The following is a 7,972-nucleotide window of genomic DNA, read 5'->3' as shown; positions in this document are numbered from 1 at the left end:
TTCTAGCAAGCACTGTGGAAAGTGTTGAAAAGGAGCTCCACAATGGGAGGAACTCAGAGAGAAACACAACAGTGAATGGGGTAAAAAAAGGGATGGAAGACTAGGAAAGTTGGCATTTTGGACAACAGAGGTAGACTATGATGACACATAGTAAGCTTCATTCCATCAAGTTGGTGATAAAACTGGTAGAACGATGACCTGTGACCATAAAAACCTGAGCCCCAACTAATGTTTTAGTTCCAAACAACCCTGGACATCTATAGCTTTCACCAGCTTCAACTTGGGGTTGGAAATAGATGATGGAAAGTTGGCTCCCTAGGTAAAAGGAAGGAGGATGTTCATTTGACATGAAGACCCTCACCTTTGGGTGGAAATAATTACTGCTTACAGAAACATGCAGAGTTTAGGCCTTTGCAGAATACTAAATGTTCGATCATATCTCAATGAACAAAGAATATATACAAAGTCCTTAGTTTCAGGATGGGTGATCTCTAAGTCTGTGATTCCTAATGTTTCTTTTTTTTTTAATTAATTTTTTTTATGGTGACATTGGTTAACAAAATCCAATAAGTTTTAGCTGTACACTTGAACAGTAAAGCAAATATATATTTACACTGTGTGTTCACCTCCCATAGTTAGATTTCTTTCTGTCACCACATATTTGACCCCTTTTACCACATCTACCTTCCCCCTACCCTCGGGTAACCACTAGTCTATTGTCCATGTCCATGGGTCTCTGTTTATTTGTCCTGTTCATTTGTTGCTTTTTGGTTTATATCCCACATGTAAGTGATTTTCAACTTTTTCCATCTGGCTTATTTCACTTAGCATGATTATCTCAAGGTCCATCCATGTTGTCACAAACGGCAGTATTTCATCTCTTTTTATGGCCTAGTAATATTCCATTGTATATATGTACTACAGCTTCTTTAGCCAATTATCTGTCATAGGACACTTTGGTTGCTTCCATGTCCTTGCGACTATGAATAATACTGCTGTGAACAAAAGCATGCAAATAGCTTTTCGGATATGGGTTTTCAAGTATTTAGAGTAAATACCCAGTAGAGAGATTGCTGGATCATATGGTAGATCAATTCTTAGTTTTTTGAGGAAACTCCATACTGTTTTCCATAGTGGCTGTACCAATTTGCAGTCCAACCAGCAGTGTATGAGGATTTCTTTTTCTCTGCATCCTCTCCGACATTTGTTATTACTTGTCCTGTTGACTATAGCTATTCTAACACGTGTGTGATGGTATCTCACTGTGGTTTTGATTTGCATTTCCCTAATCACTAGCGATGTTGAGCACGTTTTCATATATTTGTTGGCTATTTGTATGTCCTCTATAGAGAAGTGTCTGTTCAGGTCTTTTGCCCATTTTTTGATTGTTTTTTGTTGTTATTGAACTGTATGAGTTCTTTGAATATTTTGGATATTAGGCCCTTAACAGAGGCATTGCTTGCAAATATATTTTCCCATTCGGATGGTTGTCTCTGTACCTTGCTGATGGTTTCTTTTGCTGTACAGAATCTTTTTAGTTTGACGTAATCCCATTCATTTATTTTTGCTTTTACTTCCCTTGCCTTTGAGATCAAATTCATAAAATCTTCTTTAAGTCCAAGGTCTTTGAGTTTAGTTCCTAAGTTTTCTTCTAGGTATTTTATTGTTTCAGGTCTTATATACAGGTCCTTAATCCAGTTTGCGTTAACTTTGGTGTGTGGTGATAGACAATACTCTAGTTTCATTCTTTTGCAGGTGGCCTTCCAGTTTTCCCAGCACCATTAATGAAGAGGCTTTCCTTTCTCCACTGTATGGTTTTTGGCTTTTTTATAAAATATTATTTGCCCATATAAATATGGGTTTATTTCTGGACTCTTGATTCTATTCCACTCATCCATGTGTCTGTTTTTCTGCCAATACCATGCTGTTTTGATTACTGTCGCTTTGTAGTATAATTTGAAGTTGGGCAGAGTGATGCTTCCAGCCTAGTTCTTTTTTCTCAGGGTGGCTTTGACAATTTGGGGTCTTTTGTGCTTTCATACAAATCTCATGATTTTTTTGTTGTATTTCCTTACAAAATGCCTATGAGATTTTTATAGGGATTGCATTAAATCTGTATAATGCTTTAGGTAATATGGTCATTTTAACTATATTAATTCTTCCAATCCAAGAACATAGAATAACTTTCCATTTCTTTGAATCTTCTTCAATTTCTTTTAATAGAATTTTATAGTTTTCATTATATAGGTCCTTCACATGTTTCATTAGGTTTATTACGAGGTATTTTATTCTTTTTGTCGCAATTGCGAAAGGAATTATTTTTTCCACTTCCTTTTCTTATACTTCATTATTAGAGTACGGAAACACTATGGATTTTTGAACATTGATTGTGTATCCAGAAACTTTACTGTATTTGCTTATTGTTTCTAGTAGTATTCTTGTGGAGTCTTTAGGGTTTTCTATAAAGAGAATCATGTCATCTGCAAATAGTGACAGTTTGACTTCTTCATTTCCTATTTGGATGCCGTTTACATCTTTCTCTTGCCTGACGGCACTTGCTGGGACCTCCAATTCAATATTGAATCGAAGTGACAATAATGGACAGCCTTGCCTTGTTCCTGATCTTAGTTTTTCACCATTAAGTATAATGTTGGCGGAGAGTTTGTCATAGATGGCTTTATTATGTTAAGGTACTTTCCTTCTATATTGCTTTTGTGAAGTGTTTTGATCATAAACGGATGTGGTTTCTTGTTGAAGGCTTTTTCTGCATCTATTGGTATAATCATATGATTCTTATTTTTTAATTTCTTTATGTAGTGTATCACATTAATCAATTTGCATATGTTGAACCATTCCTGTGCCCCTGGACGAAGCCCACTTGATCACGGTGTATAATCTTTTTAGTATGTTGCTATATTCAGTTAGCTAGTATCTTATTCAGGATTTCTACATATGTGTTCATGAGAGATATTGGTCTGTAGTTTTGGGGGTTTGTGTGTGTGTGTGTGTGTGTGTGTGTGTGTGTGTGTGTGTGTGTGTGTGTGATCTTTACCAGGTTTTGGTATCAGAGTAATATTGGCCTCATAAAATGAGTTGGAAAATATTGCCTCCTCTTTGATTTTTTGAAAGAGTTTGAGGACAATAGGTATTAAATCTTCTTTGAATGTTTGGTAGAATTCACTGGTGAAGCCACCTGGTACTGAACTTTTACTTTTTGGTAGGTTTTTGGTGATTGTTTCAATTTCCATACTGCTGATCAATCTATTTAGATTTTCTAGTTCTTTTTGAGTCAGTTTAGGAAGGTTGAATTTTTCTGGTCCATTTCTTCTAGGTTATTATATTTGGTGTTATATACTTTTTCAGAGTATTCTTGTATGATCCTTTGTATTTTTGCGGTGTCTGTTGTAATTTCCCCTTTTATCCCTGATTTTGTTTATTTGCGTCCTTTCTCTTCTTTAGTGAGTCTAGCCAAGGGTCTGTCGATTTTATTAACCTTCTCAAAGAACCAGCTCTTTGTTGCATTTATTTTTTTCTATTGTCGTTTTTGTTTTTAATTTCATTTATTTCTGCTCTAATTTTGATTATTTCTTTCCTTCTGCTGACTTTAGTCTTCATTTGTTCTTCCTTTTCTAGTTTTTTAAGACGAAGTGTTAGGTTGTTTATGTGGGCTTGTTCTTATTTTTGCAGGCAGGCCTGTAATGATATGATCTTTCCTCTTATGACCGCTTTGCCATGTCCTAAAAGTTTCGATATGTTGTCCTATCATTATCATTCGTTTCTATGTATCTCTTGATCTCTGTTTTTATTTCTTCTCTAACCCAGTTATTCTTCCATAGCATGTTGTTTAATCTCCTTATATTTGTTGTTCTTCCTGCTTTCTTTTTACAGTTGATCTCTAGGTTCAAAACATTATGATCAGAGAATGTGGTTGATATGATTTCAACCCTCATATATTTGTTGAGGTTATCTCTGTGTCCCAGTAAGTGGTCAAGCCTTGAGAATGTTCCATGTGTACTAGAGTAGAATGTATAAGCAGCTGTTTTGGGATGGAAGGCTCTGTAAATGTCAATTATGACCAGTTGGTCTAATGTGTCATTTAAGGATGTTGTTTCCTTATTGATTTTGTGTTTGGATGATCTGTCCATATCCAACAGTGGGGTATTTAGGTCTCCTACTTTGATAGTGTTTTGGTCTGTTTCTCCCTTTAGTTCTGTTAGTAATTGCTTTATATATTTTGGGGTTCCCTGATAGGAAGCATAGATATTAATAAGTGTTATGTCTTCTTGGTGCATGATTCCATTTATCATTATGAAGTGCCCCTTAGAAACTTTCTTTACCTTTTTTATTTTGAAGTCTATGTCGTCTGATATTAGTACCGCTACTCCCACTTTTCTCTGAATGCCATTTGCTTGAAATATCATTTTCCACCCTTTGACTTTGAGTCTATATTTATATTTGGAACTGAGATATATGTCCTGGAGGCAGCATATGGTTAGGTTTTGTTTTTAGATCCAATCTGCAACTCTGTGCCTTTATATTGGTGAGTTCAATCCATTAACATTTAGGGTGATTATTGAAATATGAGGTCTTTTTATAGCCGTTTTATCTTTTGCTTTCTGCTAGCTTGGTGTTTCCATTGCTTCCTTGTCCTTGTGTTTCTGTTTTCTTTATTTCGATTGGCTTTTGTGGGTTTTCCCTCTGGTTCTTCTTCTTTTATGTTATCTACTTCGGTTCTGAATCTTTGGCATGTGGTCACCATTATGAATATGTAAAGGATATATATATACATATATATGGATGTATATGTATATATGTATATGTATGCACATATATACACACATATATTTACACACACACACACACACAGAGTTGTCCATTTTCTTCTGCACATGTCTTATCTCCACACCCCTTTGCAAATTTGGATCTTTTCAGTCACTGTTGTCTCAATTTGTTCTTATTCATGCTGAATGTTCATTTCTATCTTGTTATTGCAAATCTCTTCTTATTGTTTAAGTTTATAATGTCCTGTTCTTAGCAAGGGTTGTACTCTTCTGCTTCTATCTGCCTACTAGTCACCTTACTCCTAATTATGTGGGGTTTTTTGTCATTTTGTTTTAAGCGAGCTAACTCCTCCCAGTGTTTTTTATAATGCTGGCTTCATAGTGGATAATCCCCTCAATTTTTGTGTGTCTGGAAAGGTCTTTATTTCTCCTTCACGTCTAAAGGAGAGCTTAGCTGGGTATGTTATTCTAGGCTGTTAGTTCCTTTCACTTAATAGTTTGAATATTTTATTACACTCCTTTCTGACTTATAAGGTTTGTACTGAGAAGTTCGACAATAATCTAATGAGTTTTCCTTTATAGGTTACCATCTGCTTTTCCCTAGCCGCCCTGAGCATTCTGTCTTTGTCATTGATTTTTGATAATTTTAATACAATGTGTCTTGATGAAGACCTTTCTGGGTTGAGATAATTGGGTGTTCTGTTAGCTTCTTGAATTCCAAGTTCCAGCTCATTCCTTAAATTTGGGAAATTCTCATCAACTATTTGTCTGAAAATGCTTTCTAATCCCTGCTTCTTTTCCTCCTCTTCGAGAATGTCCATTACTCTTATGTTTCCTCTCCTGATTGTACCAGCTAGTTTTAGTATTTCTCTTTCATTATTTTTCATTCTTCGGTTTCTCTCTTCTTCCTTTTAATTTATTTGTAGATTTCTGTCTTTGATATCACTGATACTTTCCTCCATTTGGTCTACTCTATTTCCCAAGCTTGTTATTTCATTTTTCAATTCTTGCAATATGTTCTTTATCTCCAGAAGTTTTATTCAGTTCTTTTTGAGGGTTTTGATATCCTTGCTAAAGAACTCATTCTGCTCATCTAATTGTTTTTTTAAATTTCTGAAATTATTGATGTGAATTGTTTCATATCTCATTGAGTTTTTTTCAGAAGTACCACCCTGAATTCTCTGTTGTTTAAGTCACATATTTCTATGTCTGCAAGCTTATTTTCTGGATATTTTTCTCTTTCTTTCTGGGATGCCTTCTCACCTTGGTTGTTCATAGTGTTTAATGGACTATTTCTGTGCCTGGGCATTAATGGAAGTGTATTCTGCTCTTTTTCCAGAAAGGAGATTTATTATATAAAGTTCTCTCTTTAGTCTGTTGCAAGGAAGGCACTTTTCTTTTGGTTTCCAGTAGGTGGCACCTAAGCCTCTTGGGTCCTTGCTTTATATAAAGTCTTAATAATGTCTTTTTTTCCCTTATAGATGTTTGATCATGCTTGCTACCCTCAGTCTTAGTCCCTGTCAATGTTAGCAACAGTTTTGTTAGCATTTGCTCAGATTCCCCTGGGGCTCCGCAGTGTTCAGTCTTGGAGGAAGTGGGGAGAGGAACCCTCTGGGTTGGAGGATACAGGCTGCGTATCAGCCTCAGTTTTAAAACCATTGCTGGTAAAAATCAACTGTTTTTTCTCTGCCATCCCCACTTCTCTGCTGTCCCCACTTCTCTGCTTTCTCTGATTTCTGGCCTGATGCCTGGGCACTGCCGCCAGCTGCATGGAGTTCACAGCTCTCCCAGGCAGGACTGTTCAGGGAATTTGCTACACCTTCTTCCCTCCCCATCCTCCTGCAGGGAGCTCCCACTGCTAGAGGCAGCTTCTTTGTTTCTCCCAGTCCACTGCCCAACACCCAGGGTTCTGACCTATGGTAGCTTTTATGCACAGATCTCATGCTCAGATGTGCTTGTGTGCAGTTTGAGTGTGTTTTTGTTGAGTTTTAGATGTTCAGCTTATTGTTGTTTCAAGGGGAGAAATCTGGGGACATCTTTTACCCCACCATGTTTCTGACCTTACTCCCAACATTTCTGACATAATTTTTGCCACCTTACCACTTTTGATTTACTATTTTTTGTTCACTTCTCTTTTTTCTCTACTGAGTTACTGTCTTAACCATCAAGGTCACCCCAAGGCTCTTCCTAAACAATTTTTTAGAAATAATTCTAGTCTTTCTGAGCCTAGAGGTCTATGAAATGAACTGGTACTATTGCTGAATTTTGTTTTTATTCAATATTCTTTTGTCATGTACAGACATGAACTACCATTAATGAGATCTATCTATTCTCTGTCATTTTTGAAGAAACATAGTAGTTTTCTGGAAATAGAAGCAACCATCCAGTGTTAAGAAAGTAAATCAAGCAAATAAAATAAAATGTCTTATATTCTTTTTCTGTAGAAGTATCTGTCTGTATCAAATTACTAATGTTATACTAAAGAGGCTCAGGATATATTTTATTTATTTGCATATGTAACTTTTACTCACTATTTTCATTTCATGGTGAGTAAAGGAAAAATGAAATAATAAGATGACCTTTTCGTTTTGTCCTAAAACAGAAAACAGGAAGAGTGAGTACTGCCATCTTTTGGTTACACAATATAATAATTTTAAATTGTTATACTTAATAGCTGGAAGAATGCTGTTAATCATCAAATACGTGAACAGAAATCCTTACTTATCTGACATGAGTCAATTCCTTAGACTATGTCCTCATAATATCTTTCTTCTGGAAAGTAATCACAAAGATCCTGAAATCTAACTTTTCTTTTAATAGTAGACATAGAAAAAAAGTGCTGGTGGGTTGTTTAGGTTGTCTTAAAGACTGCAGCAGTTTTAATTATATTTAATAATTCTGAAGCATTCTGAGGGGACAAAGATAGAGGAAAAGTGGAGAACTTTTTTGTTTAATCATTAAGGGCAATTTCATAATTGCAGGGGCCAAGAACTTGAGCAAAAAGCTGAACTTCTTTAGACAAGGTAATGCTATGGCAGAAGCTGCCAGATACCCACTGCAGAGTTTCATCTACACTAAGCGAGAGAAAAAGTATAGGAAGTCTGGGCAAGGCATAGGCACATTCCAAGAATGTTCTATTTCTTAAAGAAACACTGTGCTGCTACGGAAGGAAGCTCTGAGTTTACCAGAGG

Source organism: Rousettus aegyptiacus, unplaced genomic scaffold (genome assembly GCF_014176215.1).
Source record: "Rousettus aegyptiacus isolate mRouAeg1 unplaced genomic scaffold, mRouAeg1.p scaffold_m13_p_12, whole genome shotgun sequence".
NCBI classification, from domain to species: Eukaryota; Metazoa; Chordata; class Mammalia; order Chiroptera; family Pteropodidae; genus Rousettus; species Rousettus aegyptiacus.
The sequence above is the reverse complement of the archived record's forward strand: the minus strand, read 5'-3'. Positions refer to the sequence as shown.